The 15,228-nt window shown below is 41.3% G+C and overlaps 1 pseudogene; it reads left to right on the plus strand.

Annotated features, from left to right (window-relative positions):
• The first annotated feature begins 13,295 nt into the window (after positions 1-13,295).
• On the plus strand, positions 13,296-14,064 carry LOC131279875 (UDP-N-acetylglucosamine transporter pseudogene; annotated as a pseudogene).
• Positions 14,065-15,228: the final 1,164 nt, after the last annotated feature.

The following is a 15,228-nucleotide window of genomic DNA, read 5'->3' on the forward strand; positions in this document are numbered from 1 at the left end:
GCTATAATCACTATTTAAATGTGATGATATATGTAAAAGTGTTTGGTAAGCTTGAAAGCATTTTGCAAATATTATCCTGATGCAATCACCATTAACTTATATCATCTGATACTAGAATAGTACATCACATATAAACACCACTCACTGTGTGAAAGCCCTTCATATGCTAGAAGGCCATCATCAAATCCCATTCTAATTTCTAGGCTGAATAAGCGTTATTGGTTTAAAATTTCCTCCTAGAGTCCTCTTTCTCAAACTCTTAATCATCTCTGTATTTTGTGACTTTTCTCTATTCTATCTTCAGGTTAGGTATATCTAGCCTATCTTTGTTACCACAGTGATCCTACACATGAACCTCACTTACTGAAATAAATTTATGTGAAAATAGAATTTATATACATTGTGTCATATCACAAGTGTGCTAAGAGTATTTGTTACTTAAGGGGGCTATGTAGAAAGAAAGGGAAATTTAGAAAAGGACTTATGATTATTGAGTACCTGTGCCAGGTCTTATCTGTAATGTGACCTTGTTACTTAGCTTCTCTAAGCCCTGCCTTCCTCATCTGTAAAGCAGAGGCCACTCATTAATCTTTCCTGCATTAGCTCTCAATGGTTGGAAGAATGGGACACATTTGAAAATATGTGTGTTTGTGTGTGTGTGTGTGTGGGTGGGGGCTGTTTTCAGTCCTCAGAATGACTGGGAATAGTTATTGCTGTTTAGTGAGGGCATAGGAAGAAGGGTTAGGGGCATAAATATGGTGCAATACATGGAACAGGCACTTATAACTGGGAAATGAGTCACCACAAAATGCCTGCAGTAACCCCACTGAAAACAACTCCCTACAAATTTCCATCTGATAAACTTGTGAACACTACTGGCAGGACAGAAACAGCATTCAGAACCAATGAGACTCTTCTACCCCTGTTAAAATAACATTTGTTTTATTGTTTCCTGAATAAGTCTGCCCAAAGCAAACCTGAAATTCTCTTGCTATATAGAAAGCAGCTTAAAATCTCTAATCAGCGTACCACCCAGCTAAGGGACTTTTGTTAATGACTTTAGAAGCAGACGCCGATTTCCATTTTTGACTGTTTCTAAAGTTTTGCTTGACTTCAGTCTAATCAAGTAAGCCATATTCCCAATTGTGAGTGTGTCAGATACTTCTTTGAACTTATCTGCCACTTATTCCAGTTGCTGCTGGGGCAGCCAGCTCTGCATGTGCTCCAACAAAGTTCACTGGCAGAGATAACAGTGCCTCACTTCCTGTCCCTGACTGGCATCTCTTTCCTTCCACCTTCCTTTTATTCCTTCCCCTTTTTGATGCAGCTACTGCTGAGCCCTATTAGAGGCCTGCGCCCAGACTCACACAACCAAATATACAGGGGAGTGAACCTAGGATCTGTAAGAGCCAATGTATAAAATCTTTCTCCTTTCCATCCCTCCCTTCCTCAGTGGGCATTCCAAGATACAGCATATTCTGATCTATAGGAGTACAGTCTTTTGGATCCAGCTATCAATTGTGCTTTGCAGCAGCTAACATGTAACATCCTCACTTTGGCTTTCCCTCCTTCCTTACTTCACTTGTTTTTTTCTTAATTCTTGTTCCCTACGATTGTATTCCATAGTAAAATGAGCACACACAGCTAGTTCTCTACCTCAGGCTCTGCTTTTGGGAGATCCTGGCTAAGACCTACATAGAGAACTGAAAACATGAGCTGAATAACTTAGACCAAATTCTTGCAGAGATCAGTTTGGATTAATTTACAGGACAGGATATTAAGTATAGAAGAACAATAATGTTGCCAATTGACAGGGAAAATGAATTGTGAACACTGCCTAGCCATCATATTACATTTGTCTAATAAGCTCACATCCCCGTTCTCTAAGATATCCATTTCATAGAATCTCTGTCCTCAAATTTCCTGTCTCCATCGCTGTCATGTTCTAATGATAACCTCTCCTCAAATTTAACTGAGAAAATAAAAACCATCAAATGGGTACTTCCTTGTCATTTTATTTTATTTTTTTTTAATATTTATTTATTATTATTATTTTTAATTACATTAAAAAATATATATGAGGTCCCATTCAACCCCACCGCCCCCGCCCCCCACTCCCCCCACAGCAACACTCTCTCCCATCATCGTGATACATCCATTGCACCTGGTAAGTTCATCTCTGAGCATCACTGCACCCCATAGTCAATGGTCCACATCATAGCCCAGACTCTCTCACGTTCCATCCAGTGGGCCCTGGGGGGATCTACAGTGTCCCGTAATTGTCCGTGAAGCACTATCCAGGACAACTCCACGTCCCGAAAACGCCTCCACATCTCATCTCTTCCTCCCGTTCCCCACACCCAGCAGCCCCCATGGCTACTGTTCCCACACCCATTCCACATTTTCTCTGTGGACATTGGATTGGTTGTGTCCATTGCACACCTATGTCAAGTGAGGGCTTAGATTCCACATGGGTACTGGATGCACTCTTCCCGCTTCTAGTTGTAGACACTCTAGGCTCCATGTTGTGGTGGTTGACCTTCTTCAACTCCATGTTAGCTGAGTGGAGTAAGTCCAATAAGTCAAAGTGTAGGAGCTGAAGTCTGTTGAGGCTCTGGGCCTGGGTGTCATATTATCAGTCCAGAGATTCAAATCCCCTACATATATCTTAAACCCAGCACCAACTACAATTCCAATAAAGTAGCATGCAAGTCTTGTGAAAAGAGATCCCCGCTGAGTCCATTTCCATCACGCAGAAACACCAGCTCCAAAGAAGGGCCATCTGTCATGGCAGTGAACCCCTTCTGCCATGACCATAGAACCCGTGGGTCTCTTTATCCCTCAAAAGAACCAATACCTGGGGTTGTATCTACCTTATCTGTCTCTTAGACTCTGTTCAGTTGTACATAGGGGTATTCCTTCTGACAACCTCCAGACTCTTTTTTAGAGACTCACAGCCTTATAATCTCATTTCTCCTTTCCATTTCCCCCTTACATTAGGTCAAACCGCTTCCCAAAGTCATGTTATTATATGTAGACAGGTATATTCTGCTGTTCCGCATTGAATCTTTAATTCAAGGTCATTTTCTAGTTGCTTCTTCAGCTGGTATGTGGTAGTGATCCCTCGGTGCCAGGGAGGCTCATCCCCGGGTGTCGTGTCCCACGCTGGGGGGAATGCATCACATCTACACGCTGAGTTTGGCTGTGAGAGTGGCCACATTTTAGTAACATGAAGGCTGTCAGGAGGAAACCCCCAGGCACAATGCTACTCTAGGCCTTGTTCTTATTGCAGGTGCATAGGCTCAAAAGTGTAGCCATTAGTATCAAGAGCCCACTGTTGGGCCCTCCTTCCTTCCTGGTTCTTGCCGTTGCACCTGGAGGATTGCCGCTGCTCTCCCAGGGCCCACAACAGTGACCCCCCGGCCAGGAGCCCAGTACCCCCCCAGCTGTTGTTTTTAATTGTTTCCACTATGAGTATATATAGACATTACCATATACCCTGGGCATATGCCCTGTATAACTCCCTGTCAACCATATATATCCTGTCAATAACATCCCATATCAGTATTCCTCCGCTGCCATTGTTGAACCACTCTGTGATCCAAAACTTCCCGTAAAGTGAATCCCAACATAATGTCAGCTTCAGAAGAGTCTTAGATCACCAAAATTCATATATACAATATACAGTATTTCCCCAGATCCACAATAAAACCTTTTCCCTTCCACAGCAATAATCTTTTAACTTATTCATATCATATTTCCTGAAACTGATGTACAGATTCTGAAACTATAGTTTTCAAACAAGGTAACATTTGTGCTTACTATGTGGTCCATACTATAGGTTGTACAGTTTTCTAAATTTTTTAGTTATCCTATGTTTTTTCTTATGGTTTTCATTATTAGTCTGTTGTCCCCTATATGTTTTTGGTGTAATATTAGCTGTTTTATATTCATCCTCGTGTACTCTCACATAACTCCTCTTTTGCCCCCTTATTTACCTTTGTTCCATCCATTGCACGTCCATTTTCCCCTCCCCTTAGAGCCCACAACGCCTGCCAATCTAATGCCCTGGGAGCCGTCCTTTCTCACGAGAGATAGAGTTCTCTCTATTCGACGGCATTAGTCTTCCCCAGGATATGGGTCCACCCCACCCAATGGTAGAACCCACCTTGGCAAAATGAGCCTTCAGCTATTCCCTCCGGAGTCCGTCCCGCATCAGACCATACCCCATGAGCATCCTAACCAGGTAACCCTCCTACTTACACTTTGATACGTTTTACTCAACATTTAGTTCTCAACGAACTTCTGGCACTCTCCCATGTTTGTACGTTGCCCCTCCCTCCCACCTATTTCTTGGACCATATTACCCCTCTTCCCATCCCCAGCCCCCCTCAAACCCAGAAAACCCCACCCGAAGGTAACCCCTTGTCCCCATTTTGTCCCTTCTTTGTGCTCATACTTACCCCCAGCTCATCACAGATTCCACCCCTACAGACATTAACTCACATCCTTCCTCCACCCCCCGATTTCCAGTAAGCCACTTTTCCAGACTCTAGCTCTCTGAGGCAGTTAACTTATTTCATATCATTGAGGTCATATAGTATTTGTCCTTCAATGCCTGGGTTGCTTCACTCAACATAAGATTCTCAAGGTTCATCCATGTTATCACGTGCGATTGTAGTGTATTGGTTCTTACAGCTGAGTAGTATTCCATTGTGTGTATATACCACATTTTATTGATCCACTCATCTGTTGATGGACTTTTGGATTGATTCCAACTTTTGGCGATGGTGAACAATGCTGCTATGAACATTGGTGTACATATATCGGTTTGTGTCCTTGTTTTCAGATCTGATGGGTATATACCCAGCAGTGGTATTGCTGGGTCATATGGCAAATCTATGGATAATTTTTTGAGAAACTGCCAAACTGTCCTCCAGAATGGTTGGATCCTTCTGCATTCCCACCAGCAATGGATGAGTGTTCCCCCTTTCTTCACATCCTCTCCAGCATTTGTAGTCTACTGTTTTTTTCATGGCTGCCAATCTTATGGGAGTAAGATGGTATCTCATTGTAGTTTTGATTTGCATTTCCCTGATAGCTAGGGATTTGGAGCATTTTTTCATGTGCTTTTTAGCCATTTGTATTTCTTCTTTGGAGAAGTGTCTGTTTAAATCTTTTTCCCATTTTTTAAATGGGTTGTTTATCTTTTTGTTTTCGAGATCTATGAGTTCTTTATATATGCAAGTTATAAGTCTCTTATCAGATATATGGTTGCCAAATATTTTCTCCCATTGTGTGGGTTCCCTTTTTACTTTCTTGACAAACTCCTTTGAGGTGCAGAAGGCTTTAATTTTGAGGTAGTCCCATTTATCTATTTGTTCTTTTGCTGCTCGTGCTTTTGGGGTGATATTCATGAAGCCATTTCCTATTACAAGGTCCTGTAGATGTTTCCCTACACTGCTTTCTAAGGTCTTTATGGTCTTGGCTCTTATATTTAGGTCTTTGATCCATCTAGAGTTGATCTTTGTATAAGGCGTGAGATGGTAATCCTCTTTCATTCTTCTACATATGGCTATCCAGTTCTCCAGGCACCATTTGTTGAATAGGCCATTCTCTCCCAGTTGAGAGGGTTTGGTGGCTTTATCGAATATTATATGGCTATATACATGAGGTTCGATATCTGAACTTTCAATTCGATTCCATTGGTCTGTGTGTCTCTCCTTATGCCAGTACCATGCTGTTTTCACTACTGTAGCTTTGTAGTATGTTTTGAAGTCAGGAAGTGTGATTCCTCCTATTTCGTTTTTCTTTTTCAATATGTCTTTGGCTATTCGGGGCCTCTTTTTATTCCAAATAAATTTCATAGTTAGTTTTTCTAGTTCCTTAAAGAAGGCTGTGTTGATTTTTATTGGGATTGCATTGAATGTGTAGATCAGTTTTGGTAGGATAGACATCTTAATAATATTCAGTCTTCCTATCCATGAACAGGGAATATTCTTCCATTTATTTGGGTCTTCTTTGATTTCCTTGAACAATCTTGTATAGTTCTCGATGTATAAGTTTTTTACCTCTTTAGTTAAATTTATTCCTAAGTATTTGATTTTTTTATTTACTATTGTGAATGGTATTTGTTTCTTGATTTCCTCCTGATCTTGCTCATTATTGGTGTATAGAAATGCTACTGATTTTTGCGCATTGATCTTATAACCTGCGACTTTGCTAAACTCATTTATGAGTTCTAGGAGCTTTGTTGAAGATCTCTCAGGGTTTTCTATATATAGGATCATGTCATCTGCAAATAATGAAATTTTGACTTCTTCCCTTCCAATTTGAATGCCTTTTATATCTGGTTCTTGTCTCAGTGCTCGAGCCAGTACTTCCAAGACAATGTTAAATAGGAGCGGAGACAATGGGCATCCTTGTCTTGTTCCTGATTTTAGAGGGAAGGATTTCAGGACTTCGCCATTGTAAACAATGTTGGCTTTAGGTTTTTCATATATACTCTTTATCATGTTCAAAAAGTTTCCTTGTATTCCGATCTTTTGGAGTGTTTTTATCAGGAAGGGGTGCTGTATTTTGTCAAATGCCTTTTCTGCATCTATAGATATAATCATGTGGGTTTTTTCTCTCAATCTGTTTATATGGTGTATTACATTGATTGATTTTCTTATGTTGAACCATCCTTGCATACCTGGGATAAATCCCACTTGGTCATGGTGTATAATTCGTTTAATGTGTTGTTGAATACGATTAGCAAGTATTTTGTTAAGTATTTTTGTGTCTAGGTTCATTAGAGAAATTGGTCTGTAATTTTCCTTTCTTGTGGTGTCTTTGTTTGGCTTTGGTACTAGGGTAATGTTGGCATCATAGAAGGAATTAGGCAGTGTTCCTTCTGTTTCGATTTTTTGGAATAGTTTCAACAGGATTGGTGTTAGTTCTTTCCGGAATGTTTTGTAGAATTCACCTGTGAAGCCGTCTGGCCCTGGGCTCTTCTTAGTTGGGAGATTTTTAATGACTGATTCTATCTCTTTGCTTGTGATTGGTTTGTTAAGATCATCAATTTCTTCTTTCGTCAGTATGGGCTGCTTATGTATTTCTAGGAATTTGTCCATTTCCTCTAAATTGTCATTTTTGTTGGAATATAGTTTTTCAAAGTATCCTCTTATGATAGTCTTTATTTCTGTGGGGTCAGTGGTGATATCACCTTTCTCATTTCTTATTTTGTGTATTTGCATCTTTTCTCTTTTTTTCTTTGTTAGTCTCGCTAAAGGTTTGTCAATTTTGTTGATCTTCTCAGAAAACCAGCTCTTGGTCTTGTTTATTTTTTCAAGTGCTTTCTTATTTTCTATTTCATTTAGTTCTGCTCTTATCTTTGTTATTTCCTTCCTTCTTCTTCCTGTTGGGTTACTTTGTTGTTGTTTTTCTAATTCCTTCAAATGTGCAGTTAATTCTTCAATTTCTGCTCTTTCTTCTTTTTTGATATATGAATTTATGGCTATAAATTTCCCTCTCAGTACCGCTTTTGCTGCATCCCATAAATTTTGGAATGTTGTGTTATCATTATCATTTGTTTCAAGGTAGTCATTGATTTCTTTTGAGATTTCCTCTTTGACCCACTGTTTTTCTAAGAGTGTGCTGTTTAATTTCCAAATTGTCGTGTGAAGTCTGGGTCTCTGTCCCTTGCAAATTTCCAGCTTGACTCCACTGTGGTCAGAGATATTGTTTTGTATGATTTCGATCTTTCTGAATTCATTAAGCCTTTCTTTGTGGCCTAGCATATGGTCAATCTTGGAGAATGTTCCATGTGCGCTTGAGAAAAATGTATATCCTGCTGTGTTTGGGTGTAATGATCTATATATGTCTATTAGATCCAGCTCTTCTAATATACTGTTCAAATGTTTTGTTTCTTTAGTGATTCTCTTTTGAGATGTTCTGTCCAGAGTTGATAGTGGTGTATTAAAATCCCCCACTATAATTGTAGATGCATCTATTCTTTCACTTAGTTTTTCCAGCATTTGCCTCACATATATAGAGGCGCCCTTGTTAGGAGCATAAATATTTATGATTGTTCGATCTTCTTGACAAATTGTCCCTTTCACTAAAATATAGTATCCTTCTTTGTCTCTCACAATTGTTTCGCATTTAAAGTCTATTTTGTCTGATATTAATATAGCTACTCCTGCCTTTTTTTGGTTGTTGTTTGCTTGTATGATTGTTTTCCAGCCATTCACTTTCAACCTCCATGAGTCTCTGGGTCTAAGATGTGTCTCTTGTAGGCAGCATATAGATGGGTCGTATTTCCTTATCCAGTGTCCCAGTCTGAATCTTTTGATAGGTGAGTTTAATCCATTGACATTCAGTGTTATTACATTTAGAGAGTTATTTATGGTAGCCATATTTTGGTTGGATTTGTGTTTGTTATATTTTGTTTGTATTATTTTATTTTCCCCTTCTATTTTTGTCTTTCTTGTTCCTTTTACACTCTCCTCCATCTCTGACTGTCCTGTTTTTTCCTTTCTTCCTGCAGAATTCCCTTAAGAATTTCTTGAAGGGGAGGTTTCTTGTTGATATACTCTTTCAGTTTCTGTTTATCTGTGAATATTTTGAACTCTCCATGATTTTTGAATGCTAGTTTAGCTGGATAGAGTATTCTTGGCTGGAAATTTTTTTCCTTTAGTACCTTGACTATATCATACCACTGCCTTCTTGCCTCCATCGTTTCAGATGAGAAATCAGCACTTAATCTTATGGAGTTTCCCTTGTATGTGATGGTTTTCTTTTCTCTTGCTGCTTTTAGAATTTTTTCTTTGTCTTGAGCATTGGATAATTTGACAAGTATATGTCTTGGGGTGGGCCTGTTGGGGTTTATGACCAGTGGAGGGTGCTGTGCTTCTTGGATATGTACATCTGTCTCTTTCAGTAGATTTGGGAAGTTTTCATTCATTATTTCCTGCAACACTCCTTCTGACCCCTTTCCCTTCTCTTCTCCTTCTGGAATGCCTATAATACGTATGTTTGAGCGTTTTGCGTTATCATTCAGGTCCCTAAGTCCTATCTGGATTTTTTCTACCTTTTTATTGACCACTTCTACTATCTGTTTGATTTCCAATGCACTGTCTTCCACATCACTAATTCTCTGCTCTGCCTCTTCTAGTCTGCTGATATTTGCTGCAAGTGTATTTTTGATTTCTTGAATTGTGGTGTTCATTTCCATCATATCTGTTATTTTTTTGCACATGTCTGCAATTTCCCCTCCAAGTGTTGTCTTCACGCTGTTAACCTCTTTCATTACTTCATCAAATTTGTCGGTGATAAATGTTCTGAGATCTTTCATTGCTTGTGCGAAGTCCTCCCCCCCTTCCTGATTTTCAGTTTGTTGATTGGATTCAGCCATGTTTTCCTGATTACTGGTTTGGTTTGTAGATTTTTGTTGCTGTCTTGTCAACATTTTTTCTTGACGGGTTTAATCAGTTCCTTAGCTTCTTTGTCTAGTCTTGGAGATTAATTAGCTGTTGTTTTTGCGTAAGTGTTATATCTTCTCTTTGTCACTTTGTTCTTCTTATTCCAATTTCTTATTGCTAGTTAAGCTCACTTTAAAGGAAAGTATTAGTGCTGGGGAAAGTCAATTGTGTAAGGAAGGAAAAAGTGTGAAGTAGTATTGGTGATATATGTTTACAAAGCAACAATATGAGTTCTGGGAGGATGGAGGTTAGATCATGTAAATTGTGTAGAGTTATAGTAGTAGGAAAGTACCTATAATGAGGTAGACGACTGAATATGGGAGGAATGTGGTACGTACTAAGAGGCTATTGTTTTCGTGAGAGAGGGAAAGAGAAAAGAAAGGTAATAGTTTCAGGGATGAATACCAGATGGAAAACTAAACAAAGGTATTAGAAATTAAGAGTTAGACACTTTGTGGATCAAAGAAAGGGAGATGGAATATAGGAGAGATAGCAGATGGTGGAGGATATCAAGTTGTAGGGGAAAGGGGATAGTGTAGATAGGCTAAATCTATTCACAGAGAAATGAGGCAGTGGAGGGTGAGGAAACCCAGCAAATGTGAGGTATTTCCTGTAGGACCTATTGTATTGTTAAGGTAAAATAGTATAAGAAGAATATTGGGGACAAGAAAGAGAGGATTGAAAAAAAAAAAAAAGAACAACAAGAACAACAACAACAACAACAACAACAAAAAAAAAAAGAACAGAAAGCCCGCCGCCAGGCTCGGCTGGGCTCAGCTGGGCTCCGGTCCCCCGCCCGCCGCCCGCCGCAGCTCGGCTGGGCTCGGCTGGGCTCGGGTCCCCCGCCTGCCGCCCACCGCGGCTCGGCTGGGCTCGGCTTCCCCTCCTGCCGCGGCTCGGCTGGGCTCGGCTGGGCTCGGCTCTCCCGCTCGCCGCCCGGCACGGCGCGGCTGGGCTCGGCCAAGCTCAGCTGGGCTCGGCCCCCCCGCCCGCTGCCCGCCGCCCGCCGTGGCGCAACGCTGCTCGGCTCGGCTCTCCCGCCCGCTGCCCGCCGCGGCGTGGCTCGTATCCCCCGCCTGCTGCCCACCTCGGCCCAGCTAGGCTACCCTGGCTGCCACCCGCTGGGGCTCCGCGCGGTGGTAGCTGCCTCGGCTCCGCCTACCCAAGGAGGGAGTCCTGCACACGTAGCTGGGATCTCCGTGTATATTTCACAGATGGATCCTCTCTGTTACCTTCCCTCCAAATCGATGTCCAGACACCTCCGGACCAGGAAAAATCCCGAAACAGCCCGTTCCAAAGAGTCTCCGACGCCTCCCAACCGATTCCCCCCAGGAGCTAGTAACCGGGAAGTTCACTCAGCCGCCATCTTGCCTCCCCCTCCTGAAAAGTCCCAAATTATATCTTATAGACCAGTCCTTTCCATTACCTTCCCACCAAATCGATGTCCAGACACTTCCTGCCCTGAAAAAATCCTGAAAAAGCCTGGTCCCGGAGAACCTCCAGCGGTGCCCAGCTGCCTCTTCCCAGGAGAGACGGCAAGGCAAGCTCACTCAGCCACCATCTTGCTGGAAGTCTGTCATTTTATTTTTGATTCACAAATATTTCTATACCTGCCCTCATCTTTTCCTTTGCTCCTGTTTTATCTGATGAAGTGTCCCTTCTCCTATAGTCAGCCAGTTCCTCAATATAGAGCTAATTCCTTCGGACCTTCTTGGTTGCCTGTCTTCCCCCCTCTCCCCTTATAGCAATAATCTCTCTCATTCTACTGGATCATCCCTATCAGCATTCAAAATACACTCTCATCTTTAAAAGTTCTCCCTTGACTGCACATCATCTCCCAGCTACTGTACCACTTCTGTGCTTCCCTTCCCAGTTAAATTTCTCTAACAGCAGAGCTGTCTTCAGTTTCTCATCACCCAGTCACTACCCAGCACACTTTCATTAGACTGCTGCCTCCACCACTTCTCTGAAACTGTCCTTACTGAAGTTACTAACGACCTTTCTGTTGCCTGAACAACATAACTTTTTTCTTGCTTCACTTTAGCTCCACCTCAGGCAGCATTCACAATTGAGCATTCTCTCCTGTAAGCACTCTCTTTCCCTGGCTTCCTTTGATCTCTGCTCATGACCTGCTACCTCTCTACCTTCTTCGGGGGTTCCTCCTCCTTTCTCTTGTTGTTTATGTGGTAGTCCTCAAGGTTTAGTCCTAGGCCTCGCCTCATCATGTATTTAGACATTCCCATCTATGCCCTTGACTTCAAATTATACCATTTGCAGATGACTCACAAATGAATAGCATCAGGTGGAACCTCTCCCCTAATCTTTATTTCCATCTAGTACTTACTAACTCATCTTAGACTCTCAAATGTACCTCAGTCTCAACATGTTCAAAAAAAAGACCAACACAATATTTCCACCCCACCTGGTTGTCCTTCAGAACTCCATATTTCAGTGAATGGTATTGCTATCCATCAAGTCATATCAGTAGAAATACAGTTAAAAGAAATTCCCTCTTAACCAATTCATTACTAGTCCTGTCTATTTTCACCTCCTAAATATTTCTTAAATCTGTCTGCTTTGCCACTACCACTGTTACCATAGTCCAATTTACCAGTATCTTTTGCCTGGACCATTCCAATTTTTGTTTACATAGTATCCAGAATGATGTCTTCAATCACCAATTCTAATTGTTATCACTCTGTTGCTTTAAATCCTTAAATGGTTTCTATATACAGCATATTTTAGAATAAAATACAGTATCTTTAATTTAGCCCACAAGCCCTCCGTGTCTAGCCTCTGCCTACCTGACCAGTTTATTTTCTTCTGCTCCTAGCTTCCCATTCACCGGCTTTCTTTCAGTCCCTCCTCTTCATGTATTCTCCTACCACAGGATGTGTGGGCATGCTTTTCCTTCTGAAACCAGCTAGTAAAATAAGGAATCAATAGATGGATCTGGAATCTGTCAAGAAGTCCACATGGACATCAGCAATCCCCAAGATGGCTGCTGGAAGACTTACCCCAAGATTTTGCCACTCAGAAGAAGACTTCCTCAAGAAGCCAGGAGAAGCCCTGGATATTCCCCAAGGACTTTATCATTGGACCCTCCTGGGAGATTGATAGGAGAAATAAGCAATCAAAACATAAACATCTGAAACTCCTCCCCTGCCATTAGCAAAGGGGTGGGATAATTAGCAGTTCAAAAACCAGCACCAGGCCTGAGTTCTCTCTCTTGTCTCTGGACCTGGACTCCAGCCGTCTTCTCCCCTGCTTGGATCACCATGCAAGTAAAACCTGGGCATTTATAACCTATAATGGGAAATTGTAGCCTGCACATCAGCCCTCTTTATCTCTTTTCAGCCCCTTCCTCTCTATGGGGGACCCCTGATCTGTTATTTTCTCCCATTTCTCTTTTCTCCCTATCTGAATAAATTAACTGGCCTAACTCACCCGATGTGCTCTTGAAATTCATTTCTCCAGCATAACAAAGAAAGAGAAGAGGATTCAAACATGTGTTAGTATTTGCTTATACTGAAAACAAAACCAAGGGGTGAGCAGTGCTCGCTGCTGGTCAGCACTAGCAGGAGACCCTGCGGTCTCAGCAACCTGGGAACAAATTGCGGAATGTGCTGGGCAGAGCAGGAAAAAGATCTCAGGAAAGGGGCGTGTTGAGTGAATGAAAATGGCTGTGTGCACCCAAGAGCCTGGAATGTGGAGAGCAAAGGGAACAGTGGGCACGGCTGGTGGCCATTCCTTCAGTGAAGGCCCACTGGACTCCTGCTCGGAGGACTGTAGTCAAGTGTTAAGCACGGATCCAAGCCATAGGGACTTGAAATGGAAAAGCTGCCTTCAGCAAATGAAGATAGGACAACGTCTGCCAAGCTAAAATATCTTTCCTCTGGAATTTTGATTTTTTCAGACTACCAATTTGGTTCCAACGAAGTGTTATTCTAGGAATTTAGTGTGGGTTGGGGGAAAAATACACCAAATGTAAGATAAGGACTATAGTTGGTAGTAATATTTTGACGATGCTCTTGCATAGTTTGTAACAAATGTTTCACAACAATGCAAAGTGTTGGTGGAAGGGTGATGTATGAGACCTCTGTGTGATGTTATATAAGTCTATTTTGTAAGTTCACAATCTTTACTATACACTTACTGTTTATGTGTATTCATGTATGATTGATATACTTCAAATAAAAAAAGTAAAAAAAAAAAAGAGGAGGGACCTCGTTATCTATCTTCTTCTGCAGTGGTTCTTACTGAACTTCTGAAGATAATGGCCTGCATTTAACTAGTTTACAGAGACAGGGAATGTAGTCTCAAAGCACTGAATTGAGAACTACATGATAGAATTTCTATAAACCTGTGGAAACACTTAAACTTGCTATTCCATCAGATATATATACTCTTCTGAATAATTTACTCTGTGTGGCGCTGTGAAATCTAGATGCAGCTACTTATCCGGTCACATATCACTTAAACATTCTCACAATGGCATTATTTTCTGTGTCTATGTTGAGTAATAACTTAGGTGTGTATCAGTGCCTCTCCCTAGTAATTTTTTTTTTTTAGATTTATTTACTTTATTTTTATTTACCCCTCCCTTCCCCCTGCATTGTTATTTACTAAGTTTTGTCTTAGGATCCCGTTCATACACTTAACTTTTCCAGAGGACTGAGGTCTGTAAGGAATACATAACTTCCAGGTAATTCCTAAGGCACCACAAATCCCTTTTGTGATCTGTGAGATGAAGGTTGTCTCGTTATATGCCTGCAGAGAAGAGGGAAAGCCAAATTTGGGAATTATTTCTGTTAACAGGATATTGATTACAACATCTGCCCACTAGATGGTGACTGGAAATGCTTCAACCCATCCGGAAAAGGTGTCTACAAAGACCAAGAGGTATTTAATCTTCCTCACAGGTAGCATGTGGGTAAGTCTAATTGCCAGTCTTGTCATGGCTCAGAACCTCTAAATTGATAGGCTGTAAAAAAGAGAGGTGTAGAGCCTCCATGGATATTAGTTTGTTGACAAATAAAAGAGCTTTTTGTAATTTCTTTTAAATGTTTTGAGAGTTCAGGGTAGTGTAGAGAGTTAGATAAGAGTTGTGAAAGCAGTCTGTGTCCGTTATGGTACTGGTTGTGCAGGGAGGTTAAAATGTCATATGTTTTTAATTCAGGTAAAAGAATTTTTCCATTTTTCATGAATAACCCCTCAATTTGTTTTGCTCCCATAGGGGAAAATTTTAAGGTTTCTCAAAGTGTATGGAGGGTGCAGGATATGGAAGGGCTAAGAGAATGGGTGTGACAGTGGAGTGTGAACATGAGTAGGGTTGGGTAGCCTGAGCTTTGGCTTCAGCGTCGGCTTGGTTATTGCCAAAAGATATAGGGCAATTAGATTTCTGGTGCCCTTTGTACTGATTTATAGCAGCTTGGGTTGGAAGTGATGCTGCTTTGAGTAATTGTAGGATGAGATCTTTGCTAACAATGGCGGATCTGCAACGTTAGGAACCCTCTCTCCTGCCAGGTGGGGCATGTGAGTATAGAATGTGGTATGCGTATCTGAAGTCAGTGCAGATGTTTATTAGGACTTGTCGCTTGCCTCTGACTAATGCTCTGGTGAGGGCTATGAGCTCAGCTTGTTATGACATTGTGCCTGTTGTGGGGGGACCTGATTCAACCGTGTTAGGTTGAGTAACAACAGTGTATCCAGCCTGGGTAGAATTGTTAAGCTTTGTAGAACTGCCATCAATAAACCATGTGTA

Source organism: Dasypus novemcinctus, chromosome 9 (assembly GCF_030445035.2).
Source record: "Dasypus novemcinctus isolate mDasNov1 chromosome 9, mDasNov1.1.hap2, whole genome shotgun sequence".
NCBI lineage: Eukaryota > Metazoa > Chordata > Mammalia > Cingulata > Dasypodidae > Dasypus > Dasypus novemcinctus.